Here is a 12,500-nt window from a genome sequence, read left to right on the forward strand (position 1 = left end):
TGTGTGTTTGTGTGTGTGTTTGTGTGTGTGTGTTTGTGTGTGTGTGTGTGTTTGTGTGTTTGTGTTTGTGTGTGTGTGTGTTTGTTTGTGTTTGTGTGTGTGTGTGTGTTTTTGTTAGTGTGTTCGTGTTTTTGTGTGTGTGTTTGTTTGTGTGTTTCTGTGTTTGTGTTTGTGTTTGTTTTTGTGTTTTTGTGTGTGTGTTAGTGTGTTTTTGTGTGTGTGTTTGTTTGTTTTTGTTTGTTTTTGGGTGTGTGGGTGTCTTTGTGTGTGTGTGTGTTTTTGTGTTTGGTTGTTTGTGTGTGTGTTTTTGTGTATGTGCGTTCGTGTGTGTGTTTGTGTTTGTGTGTGTGTGTTTGTGTGTATGTGTGTTTGTGTTTGTGTGTTTAGTAGTGTTTGTAATATGTTTGTGTGTGTTTGTTTGTGATTGTGTGTTTAATAATAGTAGTAGTGTGTAGTAGTGTGTTTATAGTAGTAGTAGTGTTTGTGTAGTATGTGATGTTTGTATCTGTGTTTGTCTTTGTTTAGTGATATTTATGTGATAGTAGTATTTGTATGTAGTGTGTTTGTGTAGTGATGCGTTTGTGTTTGTGTGTGTGTGTTTGTGTGTGTGTGTGTGTGTTTGTGTGTGTGTTTGTATGTTTGTGTTTGTTTGTGTGTGTGTTTGTGTTTGTTTGTGTGTGTTTGTTTGTGTTTGTGTGTGTTTGTGTGTGTGTGCATGTTTGTTTGTGTTTGTGTGTTTGTTTGTGACATTCTGAAGATGTTTCAAAGTTCATTTTAGATTTTTTTTTTCGCTGAAATGTAAGAGTTGGAATATTTCAGTAGTGTTTTGTCGTGGTTTTTCTTGTCACTGTTACATTCTCTTGATGTTTCAAAGTTCAATTTTGATTTTTTTTTTCGTTGAAGTGTAAGAGCTGGATTATTTCAGTAGTGTTTTGTGTGTGTGTGTGTGTTTTTGTTTTTGTGTGTGTGTGTGTTTGTGTGTTTTTGTTTTTGTGTGTTTTTGTGTGTCTGTGTTTTTTTGTGTGTGTGTGTGGGTGCGTGTGTGTTTGTTTTTTTTTGTGTGTGTTAGTGTGTGTGTGTGTGTGTGTCTAGCGTGTGTTTGTGTGTGTGTTTCTTTGTGTGTGTGTGTGTGTTTGTGTGTGTGTGTTTGTGTGTGTGTATGTTTGTGTGTGTATGTTTGAGTGTGTGTGTTTCTGTGTGTGTGTTTGTGGGTGTGTGAGTGTGTGAGTGTTTGCTTGTGTTCTTTTGTTTGTGCGTGTGTGTTTGTGTGTGTGTTTGTGTGTGTGTGTTTGTGTTTGTGTGTGTGTTTGTTTGTGTGTATTTGTGTGTGTGTTTTTGTGTGTGTGTGTGTTCTTGTGTGTGTTTGTGTGTGTTTGTGTTTTTCTGTGTGTTTGGGTGTTTGTGTTTGTGTGTGTGTGTGTTTGTGTGTGTGTGTGTGTTTGTGTGTGTGTGTGTGTTTTTTTTTGTTTATGTGTCTGTGTGTGTGTGTTTGTTTGTGTATGTGTGTTTGTGTGTGTGTGTTTGTGCGTGTGTGTGTGTATGTTTGTGTTTGTGTGTTTTTGTTTTTGTGTTTTTGTCTTTGTGTTTTTGTGTTATTGGGTTTTTGTTTTTTTTTCTATGTTTTTGTTTGTGTGTGTGTGTGTGTGTGTATGTATGTTTGTGTGTATTTGTGTTTGTTTGTGTTTGTGTGTTTTTGTGTGTTTTTGTTTTTTTTTTTGTTTTTGTGTTTGTTTGTATTTTTGTGTGTTTGTGTGTGTGTGTGTGTGTGTGACATTCTGAAGATGTTTCAAAGTTCATTTTAGATTTTTTTTTTCGTTGAAATGTAAGAGTTTGAATATTTCAGTAGTGTTTTGTCGTGGTTTACCTTGTCACTGTTAAATTATCTTGATGTTTCAAAGTTCATTTTTAATTTTTTTTTTTCGTTTAAGTGTAAGAGTTGGATTATTTCTGTTGTGTTTTGTGTGTTTTTGTTTGTGTATTTTTGTTTATTTGTTTGTTTTTGTGTTGTTGTGTGTTTGTGTGTGTTTGTGTGTGTTTGTGTGTGTGTGTGTGTGTGTTTGTGTGTGTGTGTTTGTGTGTGTGTGTTTGTGTGTTTGTGTGTGTGTGTGTGTTTGTGTGTTTGTGTTTGTTTGTGTATTTGTGTATTTTTGTGTTTGTTTCTGTGTATTGTGTGTATGTTTGTGTTTGCATGTTTGTGTTTGTGTGTTTGTTTGTTTGTTTGTGTGTGTTTTTGTATGAGTGTGTGTGTTTCTGTGTGTGTGTGTGTGTGTGTGTTTGTGTGTGTGTGTGTGTGTGTGTGTTTGTGTGTGTTTGTGTGTGTGTGTGTGTGTTTTAATTTGTTTGTGTGTGTGTGTCTGTTAGTGTTTGTGTTTGTGTGTGTGTGTGTTTGTGTGTGTGTGTGTGTTTTTGTTTTTTTTTGTGTTTGTGTTTGTTTGTGTTTTTTTGTGTGTTTTTGTGTGTGTGTTTGTGTGTCTGTTTTTTTTTGTGTGTGTGTGTGTGTGTGTGTTTTTGTGTCTGTCTGTTTGTGTGTGTGTGTTTATGTTTGTATGTTTGTTTTTGTGTGTTTGTATGTGTTTGTGTGTGTTTGTTTTTGCTTGTTTGTCTGTTTTTGTGTGTGTTTTTTTGTGCGTGTTTGTGTGTTTGTGTGTGTGTGTTTGTTTTTGTATGTGTGTGTTTGTGTGTTTGTGTGTGTGTGTGTTTGTTTGTGTGTGTTTGTGTGTTTTTGTGTGTGTTTTTGTGTGTTTGTGTGTGACATTCTGAAGATGTTTCAAAGTTCATTTTAGATTTTTTTTTTTCATTGAAATGTAAGAGTTGGAATATTTCAGTAGTGTTTTGACGTGGTTTACATTGTCATTGTTACATTCTCTTGATGTTTCAAAGTTCATTTTGGATTTATTTTTTCGTTGAAATGTAAGATTTGGAATATTTCAGTAGTGTTATCTCGCTGTTACATTCTGAAGATGTTTCAAAGTTAAATTTGGATTTTTTTTTCGTTGAAATGTAAGAGTTGATATATTTCAGTAGTGTTTCATCGTTGTTTACCTTATCACTGTTACATTCTGAAGATGTTTCAAAGTTCATTTTGTATTTTTTTCGTTGAAATGTAGGAGTTGGAATATTTCAGTAGTGTTTTGTCGTGGATAATCTTGTCACTGTTACATTCTGAAAATGTTTCAAAGTTCATTTTGGATTTTTTTCGTTGAAATGTAGGAATTATATTTCAGTAGTGTTCTGTCATGGTTTACCTTGTCACTGTTAAACTCTTTTGATGTTTCAAAGTTCATTTTGGATTTTTTTTTTCATTGAAATATAATAGTTGGAATCTTTCAGTAGTGTTTTGTCATGGTTTACCTTGTCACAGTTACATTCTGAAGATGTTTCAAAGTTCATTTTGGTTTTTTCTCTTCGTGAAACGTTTAAACTGATTTTTCTCCTCATGAAACTGGCGCACAAAAAATATTCTGTTCTACTTTATAAAAAAAAATAATGACCAGCTACATGTCATTCTAAGAGATGTAAAAAAAAGTTGAAAAAATATATCAAGTTAAAAAAAAAAAATGGAGGGGGGGTCAGAGGGAGGGGGTTGGAGGTTGGGGGTAGGGTGGGGTAGCAGGGGTTTGGGTAGGGGGAGGGGGATGGGTAGGGGTTGGGGGCACAAAGTTGGGGGAGGGGGTCCTTGGGGTTGGGTTAGAGTACCTTACAACACTGTTCAAATGGTAGTTGTGTATTATAACGAACACAGTTGAGAATCATCCAAATAAAAAAAAAACATATGTATCTCTGAATAGGAGTTAGCATTCCCTCAGATGGTTTACCATTTTCGTTTCTGTCAACGCCTATAATCATACCATAATGAAGAATCATGTCCAACACTAAAACATCCATAATAGTTCGAATAACTCATCGTCAGAGTTTTTAAACCCGTGTTCAAGGCCAAACATAAAAAAAAACACGCCTAACGCATTGCCATAAAATTTCGTAACAATCAAGTTCGTTTACCCATACCATGAAAAGAATCACCATACCATGAAAACAGTCATGACTTTTAACAGAAACATGATATTTAACACCAAAACCATGGTTTCGTGAACAGCACAAATTTTCATTTTATGGTGATTCTGATTACAACATAAAAAAACCAACCACAGATATGAATTTTTAGACGTGGTGATTTCTACCTGTCTGCTACCTTATATTAATATATGCAAAAACGATAGGACCCCGCTCTTAACTGTTATAGCTATATGGGGGGACTGTGCGCTCTCTATCATTATAGCTATATGGGGGGACTGTGCGCTCTCTATCATTATAGCTATATGGGGGGACTGTGCGCTCTCTATCATTATAGCTACATTGGCTACCTGCCCTCCTGGAGATTTTGATGCAGTAATGTCCTATTACCCCTCTTTCTTTAATTGATGCATCACTACTTACGTCTTCGCTTTTGTCTAGTAGTAACCATAAGTGTCATCAAATCAATGTTTCTACTACTGCTGCTGCTGCTAGGTGTAGGCCTACTAGTATTTTCCAAGATTGATCTAAAATCTTCTTCTTGTTCTTCTTCTTTTTTAAATGGTGATGGTGTTCTTTGACGACTGGCACTATGTTTTTTTTTAATTTCTTTAGAATTTGCTTATTGGTAATAAGACTTTTCGGGAAGTTTAATGTATTTAAAAAGTTATCTAGATGATTGTCAAATGATAAAAATCCCTTTACGATTTGTAACCATATCATAAATTAAATCAAGTAGATTATAACTTTTTCCTTGAATTGTAATTCGTTTCCCAGTGCTATCAACCTGAACAGGGTGATCTTAACGAGCATCACTTTCCAACATGAGATATGTTAAGACTCTTTTACTTTGTTCACGATATGAGTGTGGCAGTAGATTTCCAATACTTGAAACCAAGGCCGTATCCGAGGGGGGGTGGGGGGTTTTAGCCCCACCCCCACCCCGAAATGTCCAAAAAAATTGTTTCTTTTCAATACTTTGGCCTCTTTATGAAACTCACATATTTTAAGCTTACCAAATCACAAGGTCACTATAATTACCGGCTTCGCTTCAACTAGTTGCCGTTGAGTGAACAATAGAATCAATTATTAGGATTAGGCAGCATATCCTCTTCTTCAACTCAGCCTTCTCTTAGCTGGTGCAATCCAATCCCAGGTCAGTTTGTACGGAACACTGGAACAGCGAAGAAGCGACAAGCGGATAACGATTTATTTCGATACGTTCAAGGGAAAAGACCCGCATTAGAAAGCGTGGAAACCAAGCAACCAGAGCCAGAATGCGAATCTCAGAACAGGTGCACTAGGATGAAAGACCAGTATCCGATTGAGCAAAATTATGTGAAACTAAAACCCTCACATCTTGTTACTAAAGAGAAATTGAGAAGAATTGTATATATCAATGAATAGCTAAGAATCTGAGCTATGCATCAATACAGTTATTACTAAAATTATTCTAGTGCTTGAAATTATTAGTTTATTGACTTACCTCTAAGAACCTCTTTTCGGAAATACCAATTATCCTATTTTGATGTATATATCCTTTCTGTGTTTCAGGTTTTCTTTACATTATGGTTGCAGCGGCAGCTGCAACCTAGTAAAGAGCGAGCCACAGCCCATTGTAATCAAAAGTTGAAAGACGTGTTTTCAAAAAATCGGTCTAGTGAGACAAAAATTGCCATTTGACACTGAATCAGTAATAGTGACTGTTGTTTCGGTTAATATTAGTAGAATGCTAATAATAAATTTGCATAGACATATAGCAAATACCATGCTATTTGCTTAGACATATAGCAAATACCATGTTATTCTAACAGACATATAGGAAATATCATGTTATTCTACGACGCCCCCGTACCAAACAGGTTTTTCTGGTAGTCCTATTCTACAGGTCATTACACTCTTGCCAAGAGGAACGAGTATAGCTTGATTGGTGATTAGGATTTGAAAAAAAGGAATAGTCTTCTTTACAATTCATACTAGTAAGAGAATTGAATTCAAAGAGAATAGTTTATTTGCAAGGATATTAGTGGAGAACTGGATAGGCTGGAAAGAGTTTTTAAGGTCTATCATGGATGACTCTAAAGTAGCCAATGAAGATTCAACAGAAAATATGCGTCTGTTATAGCTTTCAAGAGTTTTATCCACTAAATTACTAAGATCTAGGTTGAGGCCAGCATACACCTCCTGCTTGATTGCATCCAGCTTATCTTAAGAGATAGTGACATTATGTTGCATGAATGTCTGTTCCTCTTTCATTTTAACCACTGCCTCATCTACCTGGGAAGAGATCTTAGCCAATATAAGGTCATCAAGTAACCCTATCACTGAAGATTTAAGATTGTCAGGTTGTAGTGAATCTGCTAGCATTTTATGTTTGATTTTCATGCTATTTATGTGGTTAGTGAGCATGAGTAGCTGCTCTGAAACAGATTCTGATCCAGAGAATTGGATTGAGCTATCAGACCTTAGTTCACGAGGTGGCTTGAGTTGACTTTTCATTTCTTATCTGAAGTAAACAACAAAACAGGACCAGAAATAAGCAGTGGTATAAGACAGTTTGGGTATAAGGCAGGATGTAGTCCACAATGAAGTAACAAATTTCAAATACCAAAGCAGGGGATTTTGAAATTTGAAGAATAGAAAGCAATCAGCAAAAAACATCAAGCATCAACAGTAGCAGTGGTATAAACCCAAGGATTGGTTACTGTAGTCAAATTACAAGTTAAAATTGGTATAGGTCTCACCTGATGAGTCCCCTCTTGCACCCCAGGGGTGGGGGCTGCTATGTGTGCCTGCCTTTACCCACTGGTAGGCAGGTAGAACCAGTACTTCAGGAGGCTTAAAGTGTTGCTGGTTATGCCAGAAAACCTCAAATTGAAATATGAAATTTTTAGGGGGAAGGTAAACTGAATTTCCTTATTAAATCTGATTTAGTTGACCATTTAAACTTTTGAGTGCTGCGGTGTGTCAAACTTTTGAAGTGCTAGCAGAATGTAATTACCTGAAGGTTGCTTTATTAAACTGATAAAGTCCATAAGCTTACTTTTGTTGTTTTTAATGTAGTCGATACATTTTTATTACGTTTTTACAAGTTGCACAAACATTTGGGAGGGGGGGTTCAAAACCCCCTTATCCTTCCCCAGAATATGGCCTTGCTTTGGATCCATCTTATGTCTATTCATACCAGAAAACTGTGACTTTCTAAGATTTTCTTTTGCATTTTTTTTTTCAAAATTATTCAACTTCTTGGACAACATCATATTTTCGTCAGTGTTGTCACGTTGAAGCGTGAAAATCAAGAAGCAAAACTAATTAGACAAACTTTGCAACGTAATATGGGTGGGACAAAGTGTATTCTCAAAATCTGGGGGAAGGGGTAAGCTAGCTATATTTTATTTCAGTAGAAATACCGAAGGGGCGCCAACATTCAGGAATCGAGTATACCATGTGGTGCATAGCAATTGTGGTGGAGCTGTACCATGATTTTGGGACTGTGCCAAGTGTTTTGGAGACTGTGTCAAGTGAGGCAGAACTGTGTCAAGCAAGGCAGAACTGTGAGACATACGTGACATTCCGAGATTTACGTAAGGTGGTGGAAAGTGGGTGACCCTTCGGAAATACCAAAGACAGTTACATCTTTAAAGGAATCAACACTTACTGTGGAAAACTTCTGCTGACTTGGACAGCTTTCGACGCGCGTCAGAAATGGCCCAGTCCCTTTCAAATAACCAGCAGTATTCAAGAACTAGTCAAATACCACATATTCTTGGAAGCTCAATTATCAAAACTGTTCCTCGGGCTTCGATATGAAGTGACATGTCTCTGAACTCTATAAACTACCCTAGAGTAGGAGAAAAAATGCAACCTAAAGCAGAAAAAAGTAAAAAAATAAATGATATCCCGGTAAATTCTATAAACTATCGGAAAATAGGAGAAAAGATACAACCTAAACCAGAGAACAAATACTCTAAAGAGAGAAGTTTTGATGCAGAGCGAAAGTCACTTTTAGAATCAGTTTCAGGAAGATGACTAAGTTTTGGTTCAACGAAAGTCATAGAGATTGATACAAAGAAAAATGTTTATAGCACAATTAAATCAAATCTATGACCTGGAAATAGCAATCTAAAAAAGGAAGTGAAAGATAGTGAAAACGTTTAACCAATTTAATGCAAAAGATGCTTCAACAAGGAGAGCTTGGCCTTGGCCTCATATCTTGGCCTTGTTATGAAGCGGAAAAAAGTGACCTTATAAAGTCCGTGCCCGATGTAATTAAAAGTGCAGAAAAAAAGTTTGAAGTTAGTGCAGATGAGTCTAAACAGTTAAAGGACTCAATAAACCAGCATGCCAAAAGAGGCGTAATGGTTTACCAGAAAAGAAGCGTATCTGATAAATATCTATCAGGTAAGTACAGAACATTTTCTTACGTTTCGATAGGTCTATACTCGTTTATGCATGCGGATCAAAGGGGGTGGGAATGCTTACAAAGGGTTCATGGGGTGGTCCTCCATTATTTTTAGGGCTCCTTCAATTCGTCAATTTTTTAAGTGCTTTGGTAATTTGCCCCTAACTACCTCCAATTTGGATTCCAGGAGGTTTGGACGAGGGTCTGCTATAATACCGTAAGTTTCTTAATAGCACTTTATATAGTTTTATAAAGATATAATGTTTATTGACAGGTTGTAAAAGTAGCTAACAGGCTGGACAGAATATCAGAACCTTGCATCAACTTGCTAACTTTTTCTCGCATATTAGACTAAGGCTAGTGATCTTTTACAACCTGAGGGTTATGATTCCTTGGTTTATATCTATGTTCAGTTATTCTTTAGTATGTTTGTGAAATCAAACTTAAAATCTGTAGGTGTTATTCATTAACCTGTTGTATATTTGTACCTTTAGTCCAGAGACCATGGACTATTTTTGGAGTTGGTCTAATTACGAAGCCTATTCCTAAAATAGCAGCCTTTAAGCATAGGAAATTTTTGATTTTTAAATCCCTAGACAATGGAACATGCGTGCGTGAATCTTCTGATATTCCGTTTTTGGTTCCATTGTAACTGAACCACCCTGTAACTGAACCCCAAGTAACTGAACCACTGTAACAGAACCACCGTGCAACTGAACCACCGTGCAACTGAACCACCGCGCAGCTGATTCCTTGTGCTACTGAACCCTCATGCAACTGAACCTCCTTTAACTGAACCCTCGTGCAACTTAACCCCCGTGCAACTCAACCACATTTAACTAAACCCGTGTAACTGAACCACCATGTTACTGAACCACCGCGAAACTAAACCACCGTGCAACTGAACCCTCATGTAACTGAACCCTCGTGTAACTCAACCACCGTAATTACATTGGGTAAAACACAAGTTAGAATCTTTACATGTTCAACCTTGTTGGAATTGTTTGCTTTCTTAAGTCTTTATATAAATTACTGTCAAGATGATTTATAAAAATGTTCTGTTCTGTTATCACAAAAACAAAGAAAATTGGACGTCATAAACTCTTCAATCCAGATTTATTTCTCTTTTTTCTGTCTGTTAATGGGGGTTCCCTTCACCCTGTCACTTTCTACGGGTCTAAGCGTTTACCCCTCTCCCCCGCGGAAAAGTCCCCCGCCGCCCCTCCCGGCCCCCCCGCCCCTGCAAAATACCCCTCGCGCGGCAATTATGTTTTTCAAAATTTAAAATCTTCTTTGAGTCGTGTTATTTTTTAGTTTAATGGAGAAGTTCAAAGGGAAGTGGAAAAGAGGAATTTATGTGTAAATCTTGCCCCCTCCCCCTCCGTGCAAATTCTTTCTCCTCATTAAAATTTTACATAAAACCCCCCCGCAAAAAATTTCCGTGGGTTTCCCAATGACAAATACTATCTGTAAGCAATAGACAAATCAAAAAACTTTAAAAGGAACTGAAATTTCTGCAATGGGGTTATCTGATTGTTTTGTAGCTAGGATAAGAGGGAGATACCTCAAAGGGTGCATTTTGATGCCGAAACATCTCAGCTCTTATTGAGCCTTCAAATAAATACAGAATTAGCTCTAAGAAAGAGACGACAGGACAGGGGTGGATCCAGGATTTCTTAGGGGGGGGGGGGTGCAAAATAGGTTGATCCGAAAAAAAAAATTAGGGGAGGGGGCGCAAAATAGGTTGATCCGATAAACTAGCGTTAGGAGCAAGTCTAATTAACGCAAACTTGAGTTAATTAAGTAATTTACACTACTTTAGACTACGCTAGGGGGGCACACGCCCCTTTCACCCCCCCCCCTTAGATCCGCCACTGCAACAGGAGGATGGAGGAAGAAATTGTTTGATAATCCCCAGGCATTTCTAGTCTTTTTTTTTATAAGCCGAAAGTGATTGGAGACTAACCAACCGCAAGAGGTATTTTTTTTATTTGGGGGGGGGGGAGATTTTCCACGGGTACGTATTTTCTGGGGGGTATTTTCCGGGAGGTGTTATTTTACGTGGGGTATTTCCCTCAAGGGATGTTTTACGCGGGGGGGGGGGGGGGAACCACGGCTCACACGGTCTATATACTGTAATGTTTTTTTTTTACCACTTGGCTTATTTTGTTGTTTTCATTTTGTGGTATTTTCTACGCTCGTAGTTGGTCATCGTTTGGTTTGAAAAAGGGTAATTACCTACTTCGGTGGAGCCGACACAAAAGCTACTTTCTCTTTGTGTTTGGAAACTTTTGGTTTGATTTTTATTTCTTAGATGAATCAGGCCTGAACGTTGTGTAATAAAAATCTTTACTGAAGATATCGGAACTTTGAGAATTTAGATAACAAAAAAGTCGCTTTTGGTTGCGCTTCCTTTAAATTAATTAAAAAGATTCTTTCGAAAAACAATTTTTCAAAGAAAAGTAAAGAGTCATATTTAACCAAAGACTAGCATAAATAAGTTCCTATAATAATTCAAACACGAAATGATCAGAAATTACTAAAAAAAAGAAACACAAAACGAACAGAATAATGTCTTTTGAAAAATATTGCTTAGTATTGGGGTATGCAAAAAGTTGAAAAAAAAATAAAGTAATATCTATTCTCAGTGAGGATATGACAGCCCTGTGAGGGAAATGATAGAATACTGTCATTTGAAAAGCATTGTTTAGTATTGGAGTATGTATAAAATTGAAATTAATAAAGTAATATCTATTCTAAGTGATGATATGAGGGCCCTATGAGGGAAATGATAGAATGATGTCTTTTGAAATGCATTGCTTAGTATTGGAGTATGCATAAAGTTGAAATTAATAAAGTAATATCTATTCAAAGTGATGATGTGACAGCCTTTCGAGGGAAATGATAGAAAAATGCCTTTTGAAAAGTATTGTTTAGTACTGGGGTATGCATAAAGTTGAAATTAATAAAGTAATGTTTATTCTAAGTGCTGATATGACAGTCCTATGAGGGAAATGATAGATTAATGTGTTTTGAAAAGTACTGCTTAGTATTGGAGTACGCATAAAGTTGAAATTAATAAAGTAGTATCTATTCTAAGTGATGATATGAGAGTCCTATGAGGGAAATGATAGAATAATGTCTTTTGAAAAGTATTGTTTAGTTTTGAGGTATGTCTAAAGTCGAGATTAATAAAGTATTATCTTTTCTAAGTGATGATATGACAGCCCTATGACGGAAATGATAGAATAATGTCTTTTGAAAAGTATTGCTTAGTATTAGGGTATGCATAAAGTCGAAATTAATAAAGTAATATCTATTCTAAGCGATGATATGACAGCCCTATGAGGGAAATGATAGAATAGTATCCTTTGAAAAGTATTGCTTAGTATTGGGATATGCATAAAGTCGAAATTAATAAAATAATATCTATTCTAAGTAATGATATGACACCCCTATGAGGGAAATGATAGAATTGTCTTTTAAAAAGTATTCCTTAGTAGTGGGGTACGCATAAAGTCAAAATTATGCGTGATTGAAGGCCTTTGCGTACTTGTTGTTATATAGTTTAAAAGAATTTTATGGCCTGTTGATTAGCGGTTTTTTTGTTTTTTTTTACTCTTCGTATTCGGAGGAAATAAAAAGTTTGAATTGAATTGAATTCTAAGTAATGATATGACAGCCCTATGAGGGAAATGATAGAATAATGTCTTTTGAAAAGTATTGCTTAGTATTGGGGTACGCATAAAGTCGAAATTAATAGTAATATCTATTCTAAGTCATGATATGACAGTCCTATGAGGGAGACGATAGAATAATTTCTTTTGAATAGTATTGCTCAATATTGGGGTATGCAAAAAGTCGAAATTAATAAAGTAATATATATTCTAAATGATGATATGGTAGCTCTATGATGGAAATGATAGAATGATGTCTTTTGAAAAGTACTGCTTAGTATTGGGATATGCATAAATTCGAAATTTGAAAAGTATTGCTTAGTATTGGGGTGTGCATAAAGTCGAAATCAATAAAGTAATATCTATTCTAAGTGATGATATGACTGCCCTATGAAGGAAATGATAGAATA

The 12,500-nt window shown here is 36.1% G+C and overlaps 2 pseudogenes; both read left to right on the forward strand.

The window, feature by feature from the left end:
• Positions 1–5,418, forward strand: part of LOC148954286 (uncharacterized) — a 13,440-nt pseudogene extending 8,022 nt beyond the window's left edge.
• Positions 5,419–7,716: 2,298 nt separating this feature from the next.
• The window catches only part of LOC148954287 (uncharacterized), a 35,518-nt pseudogene continuing 30,734 nt past the window's right edge, over positions 7,717–12,500 (forward strand).

The sequence above is a fragment of the Artemia sp. Qi Xiang Cuo genome, chromosome 3, assembly GCF_049724085.1.
Source record: "Artemia sp. Qi Xiang Cuo chromosome 3, ASM4972408v1, whole genome shotgun sequence".
In the NCBI taxonomy this organism is placed as follows: Eukaryota; Metazoa; Arthropoda; class Branchiopoda; order Anostraca; family Artemiidae; genus Artemia; species Artemia sp. Qi Xiang Cuo.